The sequence below is a fragment of the Corvus brachyrhynchos genome, unplaced genomic scaffold, assembly GCF_000691975.1.
Source record: "Corvus brachyrhynchos isolate BGI_N302 unplaced genomic scaffold, ASM69197v1 scaffold18, whole genome shotgun sequence".
NCBI classification, from domain to species: Eukaryota; Metazoa; Chordata; class Aves; order Passeriformes; family Corvidae; genus Corvus; species Corvus brachyrhynchos.
The window spans coordinates 552,782-561,403 of record NW_008246064.1 but is presented as its reverse complement, the minus strand read 5'-3'; the positions used below and the strand labels follow the sequence as shown (position 1 = coordinate 561,403).

The following is an 8,622-nucleotide window of genomic DNA, read 5'->3' as shown; positions in this document are numbered from 1 at the left end:
CTGGGATTTGGGACATGGGAAATATTAAACCGGTCCCAGAACGGGCAGATTTAGGATTTTATATTAAATATGGATTTCTGAAGCTTCCTCTCCTCAATCCCAAAGGACAAGTGGAATAACGGGAGTAAGTCTGCACTAATTAATCTGATGTTAGTCCAGGAATATCCAAGGAAAAGCCAGCACAGGTTCAACAGATAAGAACTTCCCGTATGGGAACGCCATGATTTTAAAGAAATGGGAAAAAAGATTCCCCGGCATTTTCAGGTTGGGTTTTCCAGAAGATGGAGATGAGAAAAAGTGACATTTTGGGGTCCAATATGGAAATAACTGGGTGAAATTACAAAATTTGGGTGAGTGAATCAGACAGGATGATCCACGGGCACTTTCCCACCCTAAAACCTGGAATGAGAGGAATTAAATTCCTGGATCTCTCCCATCAGGTGTTACCCAATCAATGTCTATTCCAACTTCTCTGGGTTATTTTAAACAGGATTCATTCCAGGAATGTTTTTTTTCTTCCTTTTCCCTGTCATTCTCCACTGGAATAAATACTGGAAGCTGTCGTTGAAAGCCTTCTCCAGTGTCTGGGATGAAAATTCCTCTCCTGGGGATGTTGAGGGATTTGTGTGTGTTTAACCCCATCGGAAAATCAAATCAATCCTTGATTTTCCTGCTGGTTTAACTTGGTGACGTAAAAATATATTTCTATATGTTTTATTTACCACCTCTGATCTCCACAGTGCTGGGAAAAATCCTGTGGATCAACTTGGATCCAAAAATCACTGGAATCACCGCATCGAAAGGCTTCTCTTCCAAAGATATTCCAGGTGCTGTTATTGGGATTTTATTGGGATTCGCAGCAGTTTAATCAGATTTAATTCTGCCTGCTTTTTCCAGGTTTAGACTTGGACAATTCCCTCCATGTTCCCTTCATCTTTCCATTGGTGTCATTCAAAACATTGGGAATTTTGGATAAGTTTCACCTATTCCCAGAGAAATATTGATTCCACGGATTTATGCTCCATGCCTTCATCCCAGACACTTCCCAACACCTTCCTGAGGTGGAGGTGTCCCAAGTTGGAACCTTCTCCATCTGGGCAGGGACCTGGATCCAGGTTTCCCAGTTCTGTTCCAAAAGTGGCACCTCCTTCCCAATCCTTTTCCACCGGAGAAATCAGCAATGGATTTGGTCTTTTCCAAGCTTGGAGTTCGACATCCAAACCTGAGGTTTGGGAATTTCCTTCCCCCGTATTTGATGTTTCTTATGGGAATGGCTGAATTGGAATCTGGCTTTTCCAAGAGGAAAAAAATGATAAAAAATGAAAGAATTAAAAATGGTAAAATGGTACAAATCTAAAAAATGGTAAAAAACAAAAGCAAAAAACTGTTAAATGGTAAAAATAAAACCCCAAAAATGGTAAAAATCAAAGTAAAAATTGTGAAGTTGTAAAAATAAATATAAAAAAGGTGAAAATGGTAACATGGTACAACTAAAAATAAAAAATAAAAAAATAAAGAGAAAGAGAAAGAGAAAGATAAAAATAAAAATAAATAAATAATTGTAAAATGGTTAAAATTCCATCCATGCCATTAAATCAGCCCCGACATTGGGATGCAAATCCCTGTGTTATTCCTGGGATATTTTTGGGACAGGTCAATCCAGCTTTCCCAAATATCACCTCGGCACAGCTCCAAGGACAGTCCCCATTCCTGGATGGATTAGGTCACATCACTTTGGTTTGGAACACAGCGATGTTGTCTGGAAAAATCCAGCTCGTCCGGTGCTATCCAACCTCCAACCCCACGAATTCCACGTTTATTTAATGCTTGACACATTTTTATATATTTATATAAATAAATATATATTTATATGCTCGACAATATTTTTATAACCCTGTCGGCACAGTAGGTTCTCCAAATCCCATTTAATCCCAGCGGTGCCAAGATCCAACAAATCCTTGGATTCCGGGTGCTGAGTGCTCAGGAAGCCCTGCAGGATGCACGGATTTAGCAAAATCCCATCTTTTAACAGCGAGAACTCCGAATTTCTCCCAGAGCAGCATTAGCAGGAACTGTCTCATTGCCAGTTGGATAATCCAGGCCTAAAATATTCCATAAAATGCAGAAAACCTGGATTTAAACCCCCATCTTTGCTTATTTGGGGCAGAAATTGGGGGTCCCATCTCACACGGGGAGGGGTCAGGTTGGATGTGGACAAGGAATTTAAGATGAGAAATATTTGAAGGGAATAAGAAAAATCTGGGAAGCAGAAAAATATTCCTGAAGAGGAGAGCAGAGAGATGCAGGACTCGCTTCGTGGCTTCATCTTCTCATCCACGAGAGGGGGATTTTTCCTTAAATCCTGTTTTTTCCCACTGAAGGTGGCAGGAATTTCATCTCCATCAATCCTGGTCAAGACAGGACTCCCCATTGTAGCAATGGATCAGGGGGGACTTTCTCACTCTCCAAAATTCCCTGACAGGAGGGCGGATCCAGGAGGGGATTGGGATCTTCTCCCAAGGAAAAGGGGGCAGGATAAGGGGAAACAGCCTCAGGAGAGGCTCCAGAGGAGATTTAGATTGGAAAATTGGAACAACCTCTTCATGGAATGTTTTTATTTTCATTTTTTAATTTTACTTTTACTTTTAATTTTATTTTTTATTTCATTATTCCTTTTTATTTTTATTTTTATTTTTCCTTTTTTTTATTTTACAATTTTGCCATTTTTAATTCTTATTTTTACAACTCTTTGCTCTTATTTTTACCATTTAACAGCCTATTTTTTTTTTATTTTTACAATTTTCTAATTTTTACCATTTTACCATTTCTTATTTTTATTTTTCACCATTTTTTTCCTCTTGGAAATGCCCAGCCCAGAGCAGTGATGGAGTCCCCATCCCTGGGAGGACTTAAAATCCATGGGAATAAATCTCCGCCTGGTGGGACACAAAGTGTTTCCCATTTAAAGGCTGAGCTCCCACTCCAAGGTCTGGGGCCCTCCTCCAAATATTCCAGGGATCCAGGTGGATCTGCTGGAACTGGTTTCTAATTCCACCTTTGAGCAGGAAGCTGCTTTGCCCTTATATTTTTGTTTTCCTAATCCAGGGGATACATTTGTTCCTTGGAATAAAAATGTTTAGGCACAGGAAAGAAGAAATGTTTATTTCCATAACCTTTTCCAACTTTCCAGTAGGAAAACTGAACCCAAAAAAAACCCCTCGGTTCCAATTACTCTTTTAATTTGCTTTTTTCTTTTTTTTCTTTTTTTTTTTTTTAATTAAAAGCATCAATTTTGGTGGTGTTTCCAAGAAAACTTGGTTACGAGGCTTTGTTCCCTGAAATGAAGGAATAAAGGAGTTGGAATCCGATTTTTAGGATTCAAAGGCTGCCAAAATGTCCCACAGCTGACACAATCTGGATTTTCCTCATTAACCACTTACGATTTCCTTGAGATCCAGACAGACCCGATGGGAGCCGCTCGACGCCAGCCAAAACCAGGAAAATCAGAGGGTGCTCAGTGAGGGGGTCAGGATTTGGATGAGAACTGAGGGGGAAAAACCTCGGGAAAACATCATCCATCCCTGTTGGAATGTGGAAGGATCCTGCTTCCCACTGCCCGGCTTTGGTCGTGGTTCATGTTCAATATTCCAACCATTTCCATGGTTTTCATCTCCATTCCGAGTTTTGGTGGAACCGTGACGTCACAACCTGGCTGTTAATCTCCATGGAATCCTGGAATTGTTTGGGTTGGAAGGGACCTTAAGGATCATCCAGTTGGCCACGGGCAGGGACATCTCCATGGAGATCAGGTTGCTCCAAGCCCATCCAGCCTGTTTCCAGTGCTGCTCTACCAACCCACAAAGAGAATTCCAGTCGTTATCCACTGGAAAATCGGCCATTCCAAGTGCGAGGGTTGTCATTCCCCTCTCCAGGCAGAGTTTTCCCTGAAACCACTGGATTCTGGACAGCAATGTTGAAAAACTTGGATCTCATGTGGATCTCTTCCAGTCTGGAGAAGAGAAGCTTTGGGGTGACCTCGCTGTGATTTTCCAGGACCTGAGGGAGATACAAGAAAGATGGAGAGGGAATATTTCCGAGGATATGGAGGGACAGGACAAGGGAGAATGGATTCAAACTGACAGAGAGGAGGTTTCGATGGGATTTTGGGAAGGAATTCCTGGCTGGGAGGGTGGGGAGGGGCTGGAGTGGAATTCCCAGAGAAGCTGGGGCTGCCCCTGGATCCCTGGAAGTGTCCGAGGCCAGGTTGGACACTGGGGCTGGGAGCAGCCTGGGACAGTGGGAGGTGTCCCTGCCCATGGAATGAGATGATTGAAGTCCCTTCCATCCCAAACCATTCCATGATTCCATGACCTTGGAGCTGGACCCCCTTGCACAGGCAGGATTTACCACGTGCCTGTGGCCGAGGCGATCCCATTTTTCCCACCTGAGGATGGAGCACGCGGCCATAAATGGATGCAAATCCTCCTGGATCTTGCAGAATGCAAACACTGGGAATGCGCTAAGCTATTCCCGAGATAAATCAGTGAGGAGACGAGACACACACCCCAAATCCCCCTTCCCAAGCGGAAATTCCTCATTATCTCCCGGCTGGATTTGCAAATCTGGAAAAAACCAAACAAGGAATATCGCAGAGGACAAAACTCTCCGGCGTGAGGAGCAGCGCCAGGAATTCCTTCCTTCCTTCCGAAGGCAGTTGTGGATGTAAACCACTGGCAGCAGCTCGTTCCGAGCAATAACAGCTATGTCATGTTTCCTGGAACGCGGGCAGTGCGGAATATCGTTGGAAAAGGAAAATAAACACGGCTCCGCTCCGTGAATCACCGGCCATAAATTCTCACCGAGGAGAAAAAAACAACTCGCACAGCTCAGGGAGCTCACAACTCAGTGGTGTCCCGAGGGAATCAATATCCCACTTTTCCAAGCGGGGATAAACCTACCATGGGATAAAACAAGCCACGTCCTCCTCCAGTTTCTGAAGTGGGACAAATCTGACAGTCAGTCTGTTTGTTCTGGGTTTAAACTCCACTTTATTGGGTCCTTTTTCCTTTTCTTCCTCTTTTTTTCTCCCTCTTTTTTTTTTTTTTTGAAGTTGCTTGCCTTGGAAGAAGGATGGCAACTCCCCCCCAAATCCCATAAAGGTGCCGTTCCCAGTGGCCAAAAATTCCATTTAATTTCTTCTAAAAATATTAAGGATCGAGTCTCAGTGGGTGAAAATAAACTGAGCCCAGGAGAAGCTCTCCAAACACACATCTCCCAGCTCCTGTAGGATCTGGGGGGAGAAATATGGAATCTTGGAGTGGTTTGGGTTGGAAGGGATCTTAAAGATCAGCTCGTTCCTATCCCCAGGACAGGAATGCAGCTGGAACCAAGAGAGTTGGGAATTTAACTGGAATCTCATGTTCTGCATTAGAAATAACCATGGAATTAGGGAATATCCTGAGTGATCCATCAGGATTATCCAGCCCAGCCCCTGGCCCTGCACGGACACCCCAAGAATCCCAGCCTGGGCATCCCTGGCAGCGCTGTCCCAACGCTCCTGGAACTCTGGATGAGCTGTGTCCATTCCCTGGGCAGCCTGGGCAGTGCCCAGCACCCTCTGGGGGAAGAACCTTTCCCTGATATCCAACCTAAACCTCCCCTGGAACAGCTCCATAAATCCGCGGGAGTCTTCTGTCAAGTCATTCCAAGCATGTAAGACCCCCAAGGAGACTTTCATCCTGGTGGAAGGTGGAACCTGTCCAAGGTGGGAGTTTTTCTGGAGCAGCACAAGGATTATTCTGGTTCTCCAGCCTGGCCTTGGATTCATTCCAGCCAAGTCAGGACCAACCTGGATAATTACACTGGGAATTACATCCCTAAAACTCTCACCTGGCTTAAGAAGCAGAAAGAAAAAATCCTCAGAATGAGGAATTCCCCAAAGAAACTTCTGCCTGGAGGGATTTTTGGGAATTACATCCCTGCAAGTTAGAGCCCGGTGTCTTTATCCAACACCTGCACAACTGAACCTGATGTGGAGCCGGAGCTGAGGAAATTCCAGGAGGCTCCACATCCCTTTTGACACCCGACGCCCTCTGAAGCCATTCCAGCAGATTGGAGGAGTCCCGGAGGCTGGGATGGCTCTCCAGAGGGGTGGGAGAGATCCGTATCTCCCTCCTTCGGAGCGACAAATTGTTCACCTGGCGACGAGCAACAATGGAGGCTTTGAGGCCATCGGTGACCGAGGCACGGAAAAATTCCTTGCCGGACACTTCCCTCCTTTATATCCCTGCTAATCATCCCTCTGCTGTCAGCAGGGAATGTCATCAGCCTTCAGCAAGGCATCAAAGAGAGACAGAGCGATCCCTAATCCCGCTCCGCCCTTCCCAGCCGCATGAAAGGGAATGAGAGAAAACCTGGGAAAGGCCAGCGCGGAAATCCGGGAGCAGGGAATCCGGGATGAGAGGATGTTGCCTCTCTTCGGCTGCTGCCAGCCAGTTTTGCTCTTGTCCTCGTTATTTATTTCTTGATTAACAAATTCCGTTCTGTCCCAGAGTTTTTGGGAAATGCTCCATCAAAACCGGCTCCCGATGGGAAACAGGGGTTTGGGATTCTGAGGTTTTGACTTGGGAATGCACCTGCTTCCTGTGAGGGGAAAGTAATAATTAAAAAAATATATTTTTAACTAATAATACGAGAAATGCATCATGGGAATATTTTTATAGGATCATGGAATGGTTTGGGGTGGAAGGGACCTTCAAGATCATCTAATTCCATGGGGAAGGGACACCTTCCACTATCCCAAGGGGCTCCAAGCCCCTCCAACCTGGCTTTTGTTCTGAACCTTGACTGATCCAGTGAAAATTCCAACATTCCTTTACCTCTCCCTGCTCCGAGTGGAAGGTTGGATTCGAGATTTCCCAGGAAAAATTCCAACCAGCACATCCATATTCCTGTAGCCCTGGCGTTCATCAGCCGTAAAGGAAACTTGGGAGACACCGGGATAAATCCCCGTTCCTCATGATCAATCATTTTAAATCATTAATCCATATTTTACCAAGGCAAAATTGATCGGGAATATCCCTTCCCGTTTTTTGCTTTTTGTTCCCCTTCTCCACTCCCTGCTCCTCTTTTCCACTTGTATCCCAAACCAGATCCACAAAAAAACACCAGAAAGAACCAAAAAAACACCCCCCAAAAACCAAAATATAACCCCAAAGCGCTGCAATTTACTTCATTTTTTTCAGCGAAAATCCTCACTGGTGGGAGAAATCAGGATCTGCAAATTCCTTAAAAAATAGGAAAGGGGGTTAAAAAAAAAGGTTCTTCCAAAACCAGACATTTTAATGGAGGAAATTGGGAATATGAATCTTGGAATGATCCTTTTCAATAACTCGGTGAACTTCTGTAGCTGAATCACCCCCGGGATTTAGGAAGACAAAGATCCAGGAGTTATAGCTGATATTCCAGGTGGTTTTCCATGCCATTGAAAGGGAAACTCTGGAGCCCAGCTGGAAATGAGCTGATGCCTTTCCTGTGCACAAAAGCACAGAGAAAAGCCTAAATTTTAATTAATTTAAAATTAATTTTTAAATAATTTTAAATTAATTTTAAATTAATTTTAAATTAATTTAAAATCAGTTTTTAATTTAGCTTAGAAATAAATTAGTGGGAACAGAATTCCAGGATGGTTTGAGTTGGAAAGGACCTTTAGGATCATCCAGTTCTATAGGCAGAGACACATTCCACTAAAACCAGTATTAATTAATCACCCTCCAGGTTCTCAATTTGTTCAATTTCCCTTTTTTCATGGAAAATCCCAAAGCGTGGAATTCTTCCCTCGCTGGATTGTGTGCAGGGGAAACATTCGAAGGGAATGGGATTAAGGAAGTGGAGCTGGATCAGCTCCTGATTCGCCCTCCTCACACCTCAGTGTTACACAAGAATCCCACTGGTTTCCATCCCGGCAATTCCTTGGCTTCCCACTGTTTATATTCCACAGGACTCATTCCAAGAGTGGAGGTGGTGGTGTCGGGAGATGGAATTGCTCTGTTTTTCGGGAGCGGAATTCTCAGTGGGTCATTTACAGCTGTGCAATTCAGCTCCAAATTTTGGGAACTTTTTTAAAAGGAAGTCAACGGTCCGGGATCAGATTTGGGATGTGCAGTGGATGAGAACCAGAACCCCAAAATTCTGAGCAGAAATCCAGAAATCCTTCACTAGAAAGGGGTCTCCTGTCCTGGAGCCGAGGTGAGTATTCCCGGTGAGCTTCCAGGATGATCCTGGTGGATGGACACAGCTGTAACTTCTCCATCCCAGAGATCCATGGAGCAAAGTGATTTTCCTTAAGAAAATCATATCCCAGGAACGAAACCTGGAATGCTGTAAGGTCAGATGGCGACAGCTGTTTCATCCCAGGATTCCATGATCTTCTGAGGTGGATTTGGGAATACTCATCTCCTGGAGGTGTCATTCTCCGTTAAGCACAGGGAAGTATCAACAATTTATCGTAGAATCCCAGAATTCCAGAATGGTTTGGGTGGGAAGGGACCTTAAAGCCCATCCCATTCCACCCCTGCCATGGGCAGGGACACCTCCCATCATCCCAGGCTGCCCCCCCCCCGA

General features: G+C 44.5%; 1 long non-coding RNA gene across 1 annotated transcript in view; it reads right to left on the bottom strand.

Moving 5' to 3' along the window:
• Positions 1 to 2,852: 2,852 nt before the first annotated feature.
• Positions 2,853 to 8,622, bottom strand: part of LOC108449760 — a 22,279-nt gene continuing 16,509 nt past the window's right edge. The window contains exon 3 of the long non-coding RNA XR_001866046.1: positions 2,853 to 4,056. This is a non-coding gene — a long non-coding RNA (uncharacterized LOC108449760). The remainder of the gene's footprint in view (positions 4,057 to 8,622) is intronic.